Source organism: Triticum dicoccoides, chromosome 4A (genome assembly GCF_002162155.2).
Source record: "Triticum dicoccoides isolate Atlit2015 ecotype Zavitan chromosome 4A, WEW_v2.0, whole genome shotgun sequence".
Lineage (NCBI taxonomy): Eukaryota > Viridiplantae > Streptophyta > Magnoliopsida > Poales > Poaceae > Triticum > Triticum dicoccoides.
In genome coordinates, this window is record NC_041386.1 from 641,675,063 (window position 1) to 641,683,915 (window position 8,853).

Sequence of the window (8,853 nt, forward strand, 5' to 3'; positions counted from 1 at the left end):
TAAAGAACTCATATACTTATTGCAAAAATTTAGAAGCTATCAAAGCAAAGTACTACGCGCATGCTCCTAGGGGGATAGATTGGTAGGAAAAGACCATCGCTCGTCCCCGACCGCCACTCATAAGGAAGACAATAAATAAATAAATCATGCTCCGACTTCATCACATAACGGTTCACCATACGTGCATGCTACGGGAATCACAAACTTCAACACAAGTATTCTTTAAATTCACAACTACTCAACTAGCATGACTTTAATATTATCACCTCCATATCTCAAAAAAATTATCATGCTTCAATCTTTTCTTAGTATTCAACATACTCAAAAGAAAGTTTCACAAATCTTGAATACCAAGCATATTATTATTAGGCAAATTACCATGCTATTTAAGAGACTCTCAAATTAATTTAAGTGAAGCATGAGAGATCAATAGTTTCTTCAAAGCGAATCCACCACCGTGCTCTAAAAGATCTAAGTGAAGCACATAGAGCAAAATTATCTAACTCGAAGGATATAAGTGAAGCACATAGAGCAAAATTATCTAGCTCAAAAGATACAAGTGAAGCACATAGAGCAAAATTATCTATATCAAAAGATATAAGTGAAGCACATAGAGCAAAATTATCTAGCTCAAAAGATATAAGTGAAGCACATAGAGCAAAATTATCTAGATCAAAAGATATAAGTGAAGCACATAGAGCAAAATTATCTAGCTCAAAAGATATAAGTGAAGCACATAGAGCAAAATTATCTAGCTCAAAAGATATAAGTGAAGCACATAGAGTATTCTATCAAATTTTAATTCATGTATGGCTCTCTCAAAACGTGTGTACAGCAAGGATGACTGTGGTATACTAGCAAACAAAGACACAAATAATACAGGACGCTCCAAGCAAAACACATATCATGTTGGTGAATAAAAATATAGCTCCAATTAAATTACCGATGGAAGTGGACGAAAAGAGGGGATGCCTTCCGGGGCGTCCCCAAGCTTTAAATTTTTGGTGTCCTTGGATTATCTTGGGGGTTCCATGGGCATCCCCAAGCTTAGGCTCTTGCCACTCCTTGTTCCAGGATCCATCAAAAGAATTCACCCAAAACTTGAAAACTTCACAACACAAAACTCAAAATAGAAAACTCGTGAGCTCCGTTAGCGAAAGAAAACAAAAGACCACTTCAAGGTACTGTAATGAACTCATTCTTTATTTATATTGGTGTTAAACCTACTGTATTACAACTTCTCTATGGATTATAAACTATTTTACTAGCCATAGATTCATCAAAATAAGCAAACAGTACACGAAAAACAGAATCTGTCAAAAACAGAACAGTCTGTAGTAATCTGTAGCTAGCGCAAGATATGGAACCCCAAAAATTCTAAAATAAATTGCTGGACGTGAGGAATTTATCTATTAATCATCTGCAAAAAATAATTAACTAAATAGCACTCTTTTTAAAATAAAAATGACAGCAGTTCTCGTGAGCGCTAAAGTTTCTGTTTTTTACAGCAAGTTCAACAAGACTTTCCCCAAGTCTTCCCAACGGTTCTACTTGGCACAAACACTAATTAAACACAAAAAACACAAACTAAACAGAGGCTAAATAATTTATTTATTACTAAACAGGAGAAAATAGAAAGGAATAAAAATAAAATTGGGTTGCCTCCCAACAAGCACTATCGTTTAACGCCCCTAGCTAGGCATAACAAGCAAGAATAGATCTAGGTATTGCCATCTTTGGTAGTAGGAAAGAAAAGAGCAAATTTCCTTTCTATGGCATTTATTCTCCTATTTTGGGAAAGCACATGACCATTAATGGATGAAGTAAGACTAAGCACGTTACGGAAATTTGCATCTATACTAGATTTCATCTCTTTAATAATTTCATTTTGATAGAAGCATAAGAGGGTGGTAGATTCAACTTTATCATTCATGGGGTGCCCAAATATAGCTTTCATCTTTTCATAGGTATCTATAGCATCCCCTTCAAGAAAACCTTCTTCAAAAATAGAATCTAGAACTTGTTTGAAAGAAGTAGGTAGTCCAATATACAAACCTCTTAAATAAACCATAATTTGATATTGTGGTATGTAGCTAGCCCTAATCCTCAATAATCTATCCCAAGCATCTTTTAAAGACTCATCAACGAAATAACGAAAAATTCCAGAGTCATCTTCATCAAGATCATTTAAATTCTCATTAGTAACCCCGGTGGGTCTTTCGATAGCATCATTATTCTTGAGCTTATAGAGGATAGAGGGGTCATCCAAGGTACTAAGACCCTGGAAAGGACCCTTTGTTCTTTTTGATTCGGCCATGGTAACGGAAAGGCAATCGGAAAGGGAGAGAGGGCAAATAAAACGGCAAGGGTGAATTGGGGGGAGAGGAAAACGAGAGGCGAATGGCAAATAATGTAATGCGAGAGATAGGGATTGTGATGGGTACTTGGTATATTGACTTTTTGCGTAGACTCCCCGGCAACGGCGCCAGAAATCCTTCTTGCTACGTCTTGAGCTTGCGTTGGTTTTCCCCGAAGAGGAAGCGATGATGCAGCAGAGTAGCGTAAGTATTTCCCTCAGTTTTTGAGAACCAAGGTATCAATCCAGTAGGAGGCCACGCTCAAGTCCCTCGTACCTGCACAAAATGATAGCTACTCGCAACCAACGCGATTAGGGGTTGTCAAGCCCTTCACGGTCACTTACGAGAGTGAGATCTGATAGATAGAATGTTTTTGGTATTTTTTTGATATAAAGATGCAAAGTAAAAGTAAAGGCAAAGTAAATAGCAAAACAATATTAAAGTGATGGAGATTGATATGATGATAATAGACCAGGGGGCCATAGGTTCCACTAGTGGCTTCTCTCAAGAGCATAAGTATTCTACGGTGGGTGAACAAATTACTGTTGAGCAATTAATAGAATTGTGCATAATTATGAGAATATCTAGGCATGATCATGTATATAGGCATCACGTCCGTGATAAGTAGATCGAAACGATTCTGCATCTACTACTATTACTCCACTCATCGACCGCTATCCAGCATGCATCTAGAATATTAAGTTAAAAACAGAGTAACGCCTTAAGCAAGATGACATGATGTAGAGAGATAAATTCATGCAATATGAAATAAACCCCATCTTGTTATCCTCGATGGCAACGATACAATATGTGCCTTGTTGCCCCTTCTGTCACTGGGTAAGGACACCGCAAGATCGAACCCAAAGCTAAGCACTTCTCCCATGGCAAGAACTACCAATCTAGTTGGCCAAACCAAACGGATAATTCAAAGAGACTTGCAAAGATAACCAATCATACATAAAAGAATTCAGAGAAGATTCAAATATTATTCATAGATAGACTTGATCATAAACCCACAATTCATCGGTCTCAACAAACACACCGCAAAAAAGAAGATTACATCGAATAGATCTCCACGAGAGAGGGGGAGAACTTTGTATTGAGAATCAAAGAGAGAGAAGAAGCCATCTAGATACTAACTATGGACCCGAAGGTCTGAGGTAAACTACTCACACTTCATCGGAGAGGCTATGATGATGTAGAAGCCCTCCGTGATGACGGCCCTCTTCCGGCGGAGCTCCGGAACAGGCCCCAAGATGGGATCTCGTGGATACAGAAAGTTGCGGCGGTGGAATTATGTCTTTGGCTCCTGTTCCGATCGTTTGGGGGTACATGTGTATATATAGGAGGAAGAAGTACGCCGGAGGAGCAACGAGGGGCCCACGAGGCAGGGGGCACGCCCTAGGGGGGGCCCACCCTCGTGACCGCCTCTTTTGTTCCTTGGAGCAGGGTCCAAGTCTCCTGGATCACGTTTGGTGAGAAAATCATGTTCCTGAAGATTTTATTCCGTTTGGACTCTGTTTGATATTTCGTTTCTTCGAAACACTAAAATAGGCAAAAAACAACAATTCTGGGCTGGGCCTCCGGTTAATAGGTTAGTCCCAAAAATAATATAAAAGTGGAAAACAAAGCCTAATATAGTCCAAAACAGTAGATAATATAGCATGGAGCAATCAAAAATTATAGATACGTTGGAGACGTATCAGAAACCTACCGGATAGACTTGGACCCTACGTCAGAAGATGAAAGAGGAGCTCACGAGGGTAGGGGCGCGCCCACCCCCCTGGGGCGCGCCCCCTAACTCGTGGGGCCCTCGTGGCTCCTCCGACGTACTTCCTACACCCATATATATCGTCGTACCCTAAAACTTCCAGAACGCACAATAGATCGGGAGTTCCGTCGCCAGAAGCCTCCATAGACACCAAAAACCAATCTAGACCCGTTCCGGCACCCTGCCGGAGGGGGAAATCCTTCTCCGGTGGCTATCTTCATCATCCCGGTGCTCTCCATGACGAGGAGGGAGTAGTTCTCCCTCGGGGCTAGCGTATGTACCAGTAGCTATGTGTTTGATCTCTCTCTCTCGTGTTCTTGTGGTGATACGATCTTGATGTATCGCAAGCTTTGCTATTCTATTTGGATCCTATGATGTTTCTCCCCCCTCTACTCTCTTGTAATGAATTGAGTTTCCCCTTTGAAGTTATCTTATCAGATTGAGTCTTTATAGATTTGAGAACACTTGATGTATGTCTTGTCGTGCGTATCTGTGGTGACAATGGGATACCACGTGATTCACTTGATGTATGTTTTGGTGATCAACTTGCGGGTTCCGCCCATGAACCTATGCATAGGGTTTGGCACACGTTTTCGTCGTGATTCTCCGGTAGAACTTTGGGGCACTCTTTGAGGTCCTTTGTGTTGGTTGAATAGATGAATCTGAGATTGTGTGATGTATATCGTATAATCATACCCACGGATACTTGAGGTGACATTGGAGTATCTAGGTGACATTAGGGTTTTGATTGATTTGTGTCTTAAGGTGTTATTCTAGTACGAACTCTAGGGCTGTTTGTGACACTTATAGGAATAGCCCAACGGATTGATTGGAAAGAATAACTTTGAGGTGGTTTCGTACCCTACCATAATCTCTTCGTTCATTCTCTGCTATTAGTAACTTTGGAGTGACTCTTTGTTGCATGTTGAGGGATAGTTATGTGATCCAATTATGTTAGTATTGTTGAGGGAACTTGCACTAGCGAAAGTATAAACCCTAGGCCTTATTTCCACGCATTGCAATACCATTTACGCTCACTTTTATCACTTGCTACCTTGCTGTTTTTATTATTTCAGATTACAAATACCTTTATCTACTATCCATATACCACTTGTTTCACTATCTCTTCGCCGAACTAGTGCACCTATACAATTTACCATTGTATTGGGTGTGTTGGGGACACAAGAGACTCTTTGTTATTTGGTTGCAGGGTTGCTCAAGAGAGACCATCTTCACCCTACGCCTCCTACGGATTGATAAACCTTAGGTCATCCACTTGAGGGAAATTTGCTACTGTCCTACAAACCTCTGCACTTGGAGGCCCAACAACGTCTACAAGAAGAAGGTTGTGTAGTAGACATCAAGCTCTTTTCTGGCGCCGTTGCCGGGGAGGTTAGCGCTTGAAGGTATATATTTAGATCCTGCAATCGAGTCTTTTAGTTTCTTGTTTTATCACTAGTTTAGTTTATAAAAGAAAACTACAAAAAAATGGAATTGAGTTTGTCTCATACGCTTCACCTTTTTAATATCTTTCGTGAGTATGATGGAAAGGATAATTGTGCTCAAGTGCTAGAAGAAGAAATCTATAAAATGTTTGGCACTAAATATTTGAATGATAAGCATGATTGCAATGTTGTTAGTATGAATTCCTTGAATATTCATGATGCTAATGATATGCAAAGCCACAAGCTTGGGGAAGCTATGTTTGATGAAGATGATATTTTTTGTCCCTCAAGTTTTGATGAGAAAATTTATTATGATGAAAGCATGCCTCCTATCTATGATGATTATTGTGATGACACGTATGCTTTAAAGAATAATAATAACAATGAAACTTGTCATCTTGATCTTAATTTTCAATCACATGATAGTTATTTTGTTGAGTTAGCTCCCACCATTATTCATGAGAAGAATTTTGCTTATGTGGAGAGTAGTAAATTTTCTATGCTTGTAGATCATGAAAAGAATGCTTTAGGTGCTGGTTATATTGTTGAATTCATTCATGATGCTACTGAAAATTATTATGAGGGAGGAACATATGCTTGTAGGAATTGCAATAATATCAAGTTTCCTCTCTATGTGCTTAAAATTTTGAAGTTATGCTTGTTTTACCTTCCTATGCAAGTTGATTCTTGTTCCCACAAGTTGTTTGCTCACAAAATCCCTATGCATAGGAAGTGGGTTATACTTAAATGTGCTAGTAATATTCTTCGTGATGCTCTCTTTATGTTTCAATTCTTATCCTTTATGTGAGCATCATTGAAATCATTATGCCTAGCTAGGGGCGTTAAACGATAGCGCTTGTTGGGAGGCAACCCAACTTTATTTTTATTCCTTGCTTTTTGTTACTTTTTAGTAATAAATAATGCATCTAGCCTCTGTTTAGATGTGGTTTTATTCTTTTAATTAGTGTTTGAGCCAAGTAGAACCTTTGGGAAGACTTGGGGAAAGTCTTGTTGATCATGCTGTCAAAAAACAGAAACTTTAGCGCTCACGAGAACTGCTGCCATTTTTATTTGGAGAGTGATATTTAGTTAATTATTTTTGAATGTTATTAATAGATAAATTCTTCAGGTCGAGCAATTTATTTTAGAATTTTATGAGTTCTAGAAGTATATGTTTGATCCAGATTACTACAGACTGTTCTGTTTTTGACAGATTCTGTTTTTCGTGTGTTGTTTGCTTATTTTGATGAATCTATGGCTAGTAAAATAGTTTATAAACCATATAGAAGTTGTAATACAGTAGGTTTAACACCAAGATAAATAAAGAATGAGTTCATTACAGTACCTTGAAGTGGTGATTTATTTTCTTATACTAACGGAGCTTACGAGTTTTCTACTTTAAGTTTTGTGTTGTGGAGTTTTCAAGTTTTGGGTAAGGATTCGATGGACTATGGAATAAGGAGTGGCAAGAGACTAAGCCTGGGGATGCCCGAGGCACCCCAAGGTAATATTAAAGGATAGCCAAGAGCCTAAGCTTAGGGATGCCCCGGAAGGCATCCCCTCTTTCGTCTTCGTTCATCGGTAACTTTACTTGGAGCTATATTTTTATTCACCACATGATATGTGTTTTGCTTGGAGCGTCAATTTATTTTGTTAGGATTTGCTTGCTGTTATTTAGAACAATATTTTGCATCTTTTATTTCAATAAAAGTGGCATTGATAGCCTTTACTATGCCTATGTTACAAGTATACATGTTGCTGTTTGAAAACAGAAAGTTTACCGCTGTTGCAATAATTCCCTAGAAAAGTCAGAATGTGATAAAATGTTGAAACCTTTTGCATATTAAGGTATGATAAATTTACTACAGTGGGAAATTTGTTTCATAATTTTTGGAGCTAGGGAAGTATGGATGTTGCAGCATTCTTTACAGACTATCATGTTTAGGCAGATTGCTGTTATGTTTGCATTGTTTGCATATGTTTGCTTCTTTAATGATTCTATTTGAGGATAGGACTATTAAATATGCAGAGGCATTTAGTATTCAATGTTGAATAATAATTTTAGTGATTTACTACAGTAGAGTATGATAAGGTTTTTGCAATGGTTTATACTAACTTATCTCACGAGTCCTTGTTGAGTTTTGTGTGGATGAAGCTTTTGAGATTTAGGGAGACCGTGATATGAGAGGAATTAAGGAGACACAAAAGCTCAAGCTTGGGGATGCCCAAGGCACCCCAAGATAATATTTCAAGAAGTCTCAAGCGTCTAAGCTTGGGGATGCCCCGGTTGGCATCCCACCTTTCTTCTTCAACAACTATCGGTTAGTATCGGTTGATCCTAAGTTTTTGCTTCTTCACATGATGTTTGCTATTCTTAGATGTCATTTTCTTTTGCTTTGATTGCTGTTTGAATAAAATACCAAGATCTGAAATTCTTAAATGTTAGAGAGTCTTCACATAGTTGCATAACTATTCAACTACTCATTGATCTTCACTTATATCTTTCGGAGTAGTTTGTCATTTGCTCTAGTGCTTCACTTATATCTTTTAGAGCATGGTGGTAGTTTTATTTTGAAGAAATAGATGAACTCTCATGCTTCACTTAGATTAATTTGAGAGTCTTAAATAGCATGGTAATTTGCTTAAAATCCTAATATGCTAGGTATTCAAGAATAATAAAATTCTCTTATGAGTGTGTTGAATACTAAGAGAAGTTTGATACTTGATGATTGTTTTGAGATATGAGGATAATAATATCAAAGTCGTGCTAGTTGAGTAGTTGTGAATTTGAGAAATACTTGTGTTGAAGTTTGTGATTCCCGTAGCATGCACGTATGGTGAACCGTTATGTGATGAAGTCGAAGCATAATTTATTTATTGATTGTCTTCCTTATGAGTGGCGGTCGGGGACGAGCGATGGTCTTTTCCTACCAATCTATCCCCCTAGGAGCATGCAAGTAGTACTTTTCGATAACTAATAGATTTTTGCAATAAATATATGAGTTCTTTATGACTAATGTTGAGTCCATGGATTATACGCACTCTCACCCTTCCACCATTGCTAGCCTCTCTAATACCACGCACCTTTCGCCGGTACCATACACCCACCATATACCTTCCTCAAAACAGCCACCATACCTACCTATCATGGCATTTCCATAGCCATTCCGAGATATATTGCCATGCAACTTTCCACCGTTCCGTTTATTATGACATGCTCCATCATTGTCATATTGCTTTGCATGATCATGTAGTTGACATCGTATTTGTGGCAAAGCCA